Source organism: Callorhinus ursinus, unplaced genomic scaffold (genome assembly GCF_003265705.2).
Source record: "Callorhinus ursinus isolate GAN/ISIS: 27379988/994484 unplaced genomic scaffold, GSC_fseal_2.0 scaffold128, whole genome shotgun sequence".
NCBI classification, from domain to species: Eukaryota; Metazoa; Chordata; class Mammalia; order Carnivora; family Otariidae; genus Callorhinus; species Callorhinus ursinus.
Genome location: NW_027397190.1, coordinates 612,145 through 619,365, shown reverse-complemented (window position 1 = coordinate 619,365; position 7,221 = coordinate 612,145). Strand labels below are relative to the sequence as shown.

The following is a 7,221-nucleotide window of genomic DNA, read 5'->3' as shown; positions in this document are numbered from 1 at the left end:
ATGGCGGCTCTGGTTGCTATTTGCGTTGATCTAGGGAGGAAAACGCACATTTCGTAAAGGCTGCTCTCTGCTTGCCAGATCCCGGGACTCACGCGGTGCTGTGGGGATGTCGTTCACAATACAAACAGGTAGCCGGCAACGAGGACCTGCCCGTTCCAATGGAAAATCCTTGTAAGGAGCCTCTTAAAAAAATGTATCTTGTGTGGAAAACGTGTAGATTATAAGAACGCACAGCTTTTGTCCCAGTTTATTTTTCCATTTACTGGATGCGTTTATGAAAGGCACATAACAGGTCTTTGTGAGAAGAAACAAAGAAATCACAAACGCAATTAAGAGATTTCAAATAATGGGGTTTATGCCGGTTACATACAAAGATCCTGCATATCTCAAAGACCCTAAAGTTTGTAACATCAAGTATCGGGAATAAATTATAGGAGTCTTACCATCAATAAACATATTTTACAATAAAAAGAAATCCAAGTACATTAGCCTCTCTGTTTCAAGGGTGTCCCCCTGATCTGAGCAGTCGGGATCCCCCGCTAGGACAACTCTCCATGCCCCCACTCTTGCCTCAGGGAGGGACCCCATAGTAACTCTCCGCTTCTGCAAATCCTGCAACATCCCTGTGCAGTGCGCCAACCAACGGTATCTCAAGGAGGGTGTCTCTGCACAGCTGTAACTGAATACTTCCCTAGAACCGCGTCCCACATCAGAACACAGAGGCTGCGCCGAAGCTGCTGTGTTTGAGAGGAGGCATTGGATGGAGCAAGATGAAGGGCCCATGTGGGAACACAGTTTTGAAAAAATTAAATTCACATAAGATGAAATCAACCATTTAGTGTGGACAGGTCATTGGCACAGGGTACGTTGAGTACTGTGTGAGGCCACCTCTGTCTGTCTGGCTCTTAAAAGATTCTTGTCATCCCAAAGGAAAGCCTGCACCCACCGAGCCTTCACCCCACCCCCAGCGCCTGGCCACCTCTGTGGATTCCGTGTGTGTGGACCTGTGCGTTCTGGGCACTTCCATCGGTGGACCCGTACAGCAGGTGGCCTCTGTGTGTGGCTTCCTTCACTCTTGATTCATGCACATCACAGCATTTATCAGGACTTCACCCCTTCTCGTGGCCAAACCTGACTTTGGCCTATGGACGGAGCATGGTCTGTGGCTGCCTCCACCTCTGGCTCTGGGAACACGCGCAGACAGGCTTCTGTCTGAGCCCCCGTTTGCAGCTCTGGGGTCCACAGCTTGGAGCGCGTGTCTCGGGTGCTTCAGGAACTGTATGTCTTACTTTGGAAGAACAGTTTTCCCATGCTCAGTCTTAAAATTAGGCTTCCCTAAGACAGACACTGGATCACTAACCTAATTTTCAATCACATATGCGGAGCACATCCTATCTATAATTCTTTATGCCAAAAAAATTAAGTTAAGAGTAAGATGACTAACTGCTGGTTTATGCCAAAGTGGAAAGCAGGTCTCGGCCTCGTGGGTCTCTGCCCCGCGGGTCTTGGCCTCGCGCGTGTCTGCCGCGGCTGGGCCGCAAGCATCTGAGTCGTTCAGGGGGTGCAGCCAGAGCCCCAACGCTGTTTTACCTCACACACGCGGAAGGACGTAGTGGGGGCAGCCTGGGCGAAGATGACCAGTGTCCCGGGAAATGAGTGCAGGGTGAAAACTGAAGTGATCAGCTGCCGCGAGGCTCCCGCGAGCTGCCCCCCGGACTGCTCGGTATCCTGACCTTTCCGCGAGGAAAGGGGCTGTTTGCTGGGCTGCGTGACCTGCCGACAGCTGCCGTTTCTCACTGGACCCTTGCATCTGTGACCAGCGCGTCACAAAGCCGAGCGTCTCCTCCTGCAGGGGCTGTGGCGGCCTCGCGGTCCCCGGCGTAGTCGTCAGGGCCTCCCTCATTCTTCCCAAAAGGAGGGGGAGATGCTGATGGGGACCCGTTCTGGAGGGAGGTTCGGTCACATCTGGAAGGAGGGAGCGGCCATCGGCCCTTCCCTCCACCGGGGCTGCCCCTCCTGGAGCCTGGCCTGGGCCCCACAGACTGTCCCCACTGCCCGTCGGCCCCAGCCACCAAGAGCGCCACTGTCCACCCAGGCTCCTCTGGAAGAAGTGCATTTTCCAGACCGTCCGTGGTTTGTCTCTGAAGGGACCGAGCTGTGAGTATTGTCGTTGGGGCTCCTGGAAGCACACTCCCCACTCATACTGCCCAGTCCCCAGTGTGGGGTCCCTGGGGTCCGTCTCCATGGTACTGGGAGGCCCAGATTCCACCATCAGAGAGACATTCCTGTGGTGTGAAGCTGTGTCCACTGTTTAAAGGTGATGCCCCGTGGTTGGAGGGTGCTGGTGCCCCGGTGTGAGGGAGTCTCCATGTTTTCCTAGGAGCTGGTGTCCATGGGAGACGGCAGGAGCTCTGATCCCTGAGGGAGGAAAGGGGCCGGGATTGCCCCAAAAACATTGGCTGAGGCCAACAAAGCCACCATCCGCCACCAGCTCCCTGTACTCTAATCACCGGCACAGCCAGTGTGGACAGTAGCCCCCTCGGGGACAGCCAGACCCAGCCCCCTTCTTGCACCTCCATGTGTGGACGGCCGTGGACGGACACCCCAGGCTGCCACCCAGAAAGCCATGGGGGCACAGAGTCTCTTTGTGATTTTGGGGGACCCCCTTCTCCTCCTGCAGAGAAACGATTCTCGATTTGGTGTAGTCAGTGACCATGCACAACTCGTACCAAGTGCCCCTTTTGTATGGGGCATGTTCTAGAAGCTTGGTGTATTAGTAGACAAGACTTCCTCCCGAGGAGAAGAACCATTAACCTCCACCCCTGTAGATGAGCCAGGGGCAGTCTGATAGGGTGGGGAGAGCCACGGGGAAAGAATTGCCAGGGGGCAGAGATCCAGGGGCCGGGGAGACCTCGCGGGAAGGTGGAGGTCGAGGCAGCACTGGATGAGGTGAGATTGTCCTGAGCAAGGGCGTCCCACGGGGGCAACCACCAGTGCAAAGGTCCTAGGGCAGGTGCACCTGGTGCTCAGGAGAGGCCGGGAGGGACGAGCGGATGTCCCCGCAGACCCACAGACATGCGAGGGAGAGGGAGAGAGGACAGACAGATGGAGACAGACAGACGGAGAGGGAGCAGGGACCAGATGTCCCCGGCATTTATTTAGAACATCAGGGAGCTCTGTGAGGAAACTAATAATCATGAATTCACAAATACTAATAGTGACATTAGAAGAATCCAGGTCACACTAATCAAGAAGGTTGTGGTGAAAGTGAAAGGGGTCAGATTTGGGGCCCAAGCAGGTGTGGCTGGGGGGAGGAGACATGGTTGGGGTGACCCCCCCACGGAGACCTTGGCCATGCCCTCCACCGCACGGGCTCGGGAGGCTTTCTCTCCACCTCCCACCGTGCCCGGCCGGTCCTCGTCCTCGATGGAGGCTTTTCCTGCCCCACCTGCCGCCCCTCACCTCCTAAGGTGTAAATGTCGGGCATGTCTCACTGGGCACTATGTCCTGACAGGACACTTCATCTATAAATGAAGGACAGGAATTCTGTTCCAGGGCTCATGTTCTCTTGGCATCTTTTGTGGACCGTATGTGTGGGTCCCCCAGAATCCCTGCGTTGAAACCCCAACCCCAGCGTGACGGTGCTCGGAGGTGATTATGGGGGCCCATGTGGTGAGAGGCGGCCACCGTGTGAGGAGGAAAGAAGATGGGTCTGTACGCCTGAAACCGCCGCCGGACTCAGATGTGCACCGTCCCTCCTCGCGTCCCCACGGCAGAGCCTATTCCAGCTGGAGGGATGATTGGTGTTCCTCATGTCACGTGGAAAAGGGGGTGGACTCAAATACTCCTGATCAAGGGGACTAGCCCCGGTGGTCCAACTGGTAATGATGGCCGCATGCGGCGCCACACTTTATTTTGTCTGTTTTTTTTCCTTAACTTTATTTTAAAATAATTATAGATTCCCATGAAATTGCCCAAAAAAATGTACAAAGAGGTCCCACTGGATTTTCACATCTCTCCCCAAAACAGGAAACCGGCATTGGTACAAGATAGAGAACTTACTCAGACTTCACGGGTTTGACAGGCGAGCCTGAGTGTGAGTGTGTGTGTGCACGTGTGGTCCTGGGCAGTCTTGCCTCTCACCTGCAGATTCGCGTAGCCGCCAAGACCCAGAACAGCTGTCTCCGTCGGCCTCGCGGCTGTGGCCACACCAGCACCCTCCCTGCCCCCACGGCCACTCACTTGCTGCCCGTAGCTACAGTTTTGTTACTTCTTGTCAGTGGAATCGTGCAATGTGTTACCTTTTGAGAGCGGCTTTTGTTGCTCAGCAAGTTGTTGTGCGTTATCAACAGTCTGTCCCTCTTCATCGCTGAGTAGAATTCCGTACGAGGAGGAACGCGGCTTGTCTAAATGTTCACCCACGGACAGGCACCTGGGCTTTTCCCTGGGGCTTTGGCTGCTGGACGTTGCACACGTGCATTTTCAGCGTGGGTTTGGGTGAACGTTTCGTTTCCCTGGAATAAAGGACCAAGGGAGCAAATGCTGGATCATAGGCAGAGTGCGTGCTTCGTGTGTAGAGCTACCCGAATACTCTCCTGAGTTGCTCTATCATTTACCGCTCCCTCTAGCTGTGAGCCGAGCGATGGTACTTCAGCCACTCGGGTCCGTTTAAATGCACGCTCCCCGGGGGCTACCAGTGTCTGGCATTTAAGCCCTTTAGCTGCCATCTGTGCCGGCCTCCTCAGTGAAATGTCCCTTTGTGTCTTTGCCCATTTTCTAATGGGACTGTTTTTGTTTTGTTTTTTTGACTTTATACACTCTATATGCAAGCCTTTTGTCGGAGCTGTGGTTTGCAAATAGTTTCTCCCAGTCAGGAGCTTGTCTTCTTAGAGATCATTAGGAGAGGAAAACTTTAATTTTTAGCTGAGGTGCAGTTGGTCAGCATTTCCTTTGATGGGCTCAAGCCTCGGCCCTAAGACTTCCTTCTGTGTTCTGTCCTAGAAGTTTCATAGTTTTGTGTTTTACATGTAAGTCCATGATCCCTTTTGAGTTAATTTTCTGTATGAGGTGTGAAATTGAGCTTAATTTTCCCCCCACACAGCCGATTTGTAGAAAAGGCACATCTGTTTTTTGAACATATTGGTGTGGGTCTATTTCTGGGTTCTGTCTTGTTTTCCCCGATCTGCGGGTCAAGCCCCCCCTTGAACCCCACACTGTCTGCATTCCTATAAGTCTCGAAATCCCACCGGGTAATTTCTCCCACCGTGTCCTTTTCCAAAATTGCCAGATAGCTGTCCAAGGTCCTGTGTCTTCCCATGTACATTTTACAATAAACTTGTCTATGTCTCCAAGAAGCCATGTTGGGTGTTACAGGGATCGTATTAAACCTATAGGCCAATTTGGGGAGACCTGGAAACTTGTGGGCTTTGTTAGGTAGGACCAGAACAGCATTTAGTCTTGGGCTAATCTTTCCTACTATTAAGGCATGCTGCCTGGTGCCCTGTGAACCACGCACCTTTCCATTCCAGGAGTCCTGTGTGAGGTCCAGTATTGCCCCCTCGAATCCTCCTGGGAGGCTCCCTGCCAGGCCTTGGGGAACGCCTCCTGTGGGTGGGCACGTTGACCGCCGCTCACGCTCTGCAGCTCTTCGCACTGTCCCTCCGGGTGACTCTCTCCTCTACCACTTGCACTCACACCACAACCTGCCGGGCCCACCTCGTCTGTCCCTGTCTAGGGTTCACTGTCCCTCGTCGCCTGAGGTGGAATGTATAACACGTTTCATAGATTTTCCCCATTTTTTGCTTGTTTGGGTGACAGGGTAAGTCTGGTCCCTGCTAGTCTGCCGTGGCTGAGCGCAGAAGTTGTGGTGCCTGATTCTTCACAGCTTCTCTGGCATGTTGTCGTTGGGACCGTAGCCCATCTTCCACGTTCCCTGCATTTGGGGGCCATATAACAATGATGCTATTCACACAAAAACAGCGTGTCTATCCAAGAGAGTGGCTTGTGATCACGAGAGACACCTTGGGGCCCCACTTAATTTTAATCGGAAAGGAAAGCATCAAACAGAGACTGAAAAGCAGCTCTAGCTGCCAAATATGCTTTTTACCTGAAGAACAAAAGGATCCCAAGGAAGAGACAGGTTTTCATGGTTTTTGTAAAAGCATCAGAGAAGCAGAAATGTGTCTGTGTTCAGGTGGTGCGGGAACATTTCCCTCATGGCTTTGATGTCACATCGTCACTGGCGGGATTGTCCATGCTGAGTGACCCCCTCCCTGCACCGCAGGTGCTCCCTAGGCTCACCCCGCAGCCTCTCGAAGGTCAAGCTGCTCCCTTGGGACAGCCATTAACCATCTCACCCCAAAAACACAAACACAGAAACCAACAGTGAACTGTCAGCCCATCTAGCTTTATAGCCAGAGAAGGAAGACCGCTGAATTTTGAGGATGTTTCTACCTTCTGTGTTTTCATGGACTGTACCTGAAAAACATATTAACCAAGACTACCTTAATTTAGAATGTGGGATGATTGGACGTTAATCATATTTGGCTGGTTCAAGTTCACTTTTCAACTTTTTAGTGAGAAAGGGGTTTGCCAGGCAATTTAATCACTTAAAATAAGATGTAAGTGCTAGTCCTACACAACAGTTTGAGGGACGTTAGGGACGTTCATCGTTAGCAGGAATAGGCTTCTAATTACGAGACTTTTTTCCTATTCACTGAATCAGGCCCAGCAGGACTTCAACTTGAAAATATACTATTAGCAATTAGTCCCTGTAACTACATGTACTTGAAAGGAGTAAAACATTTTTTAAAAAAAGTACACCCCAACCCAAAATTTTCACTAATTTAGATTCCACTTAATCTAGACAATAATCACACAAAGTTCATGTACATAGTTCAACTATGGTTTTCAAAGTATTTTTCAATTGTGCTGTTCCTTATTTGACTCTCAAAGCCATCCTGTGAGGAAGACAAGGCAAGTCCAAACCCAATCTATAGATGAAGTTACTGAGACTGGGTTGGGGGGGAGGGCGTATCTTAGAGGTAACTTGTAAGGTTACAGAGTTTTCTCATTGTGCTCGTGCTTTGAAGAGAGAACCTGACCTTCATTCACTGATTCATCTACCACCCATCCATCCGTCCACACACCCATCCACACACCCACCCATCCATCCATCTCTCCTTCCACTCATCCATCCACCCGTTCATCCATCCGTCCACA

The 7,221-nt window shown here is 51.8% G+C and overlaps 1 pseudogene; it reads left to right on the top strand.

Moving 5' to 3' along the window:
* Window positions 1–436, top strand: LOC112814632 (small ribosomal subunit protein bS18m pseudogene; annotated as a pseudogene).
* The last annotated feature ends 6,785 nt before the right edge of the window (window positions 437–7,221 follow it).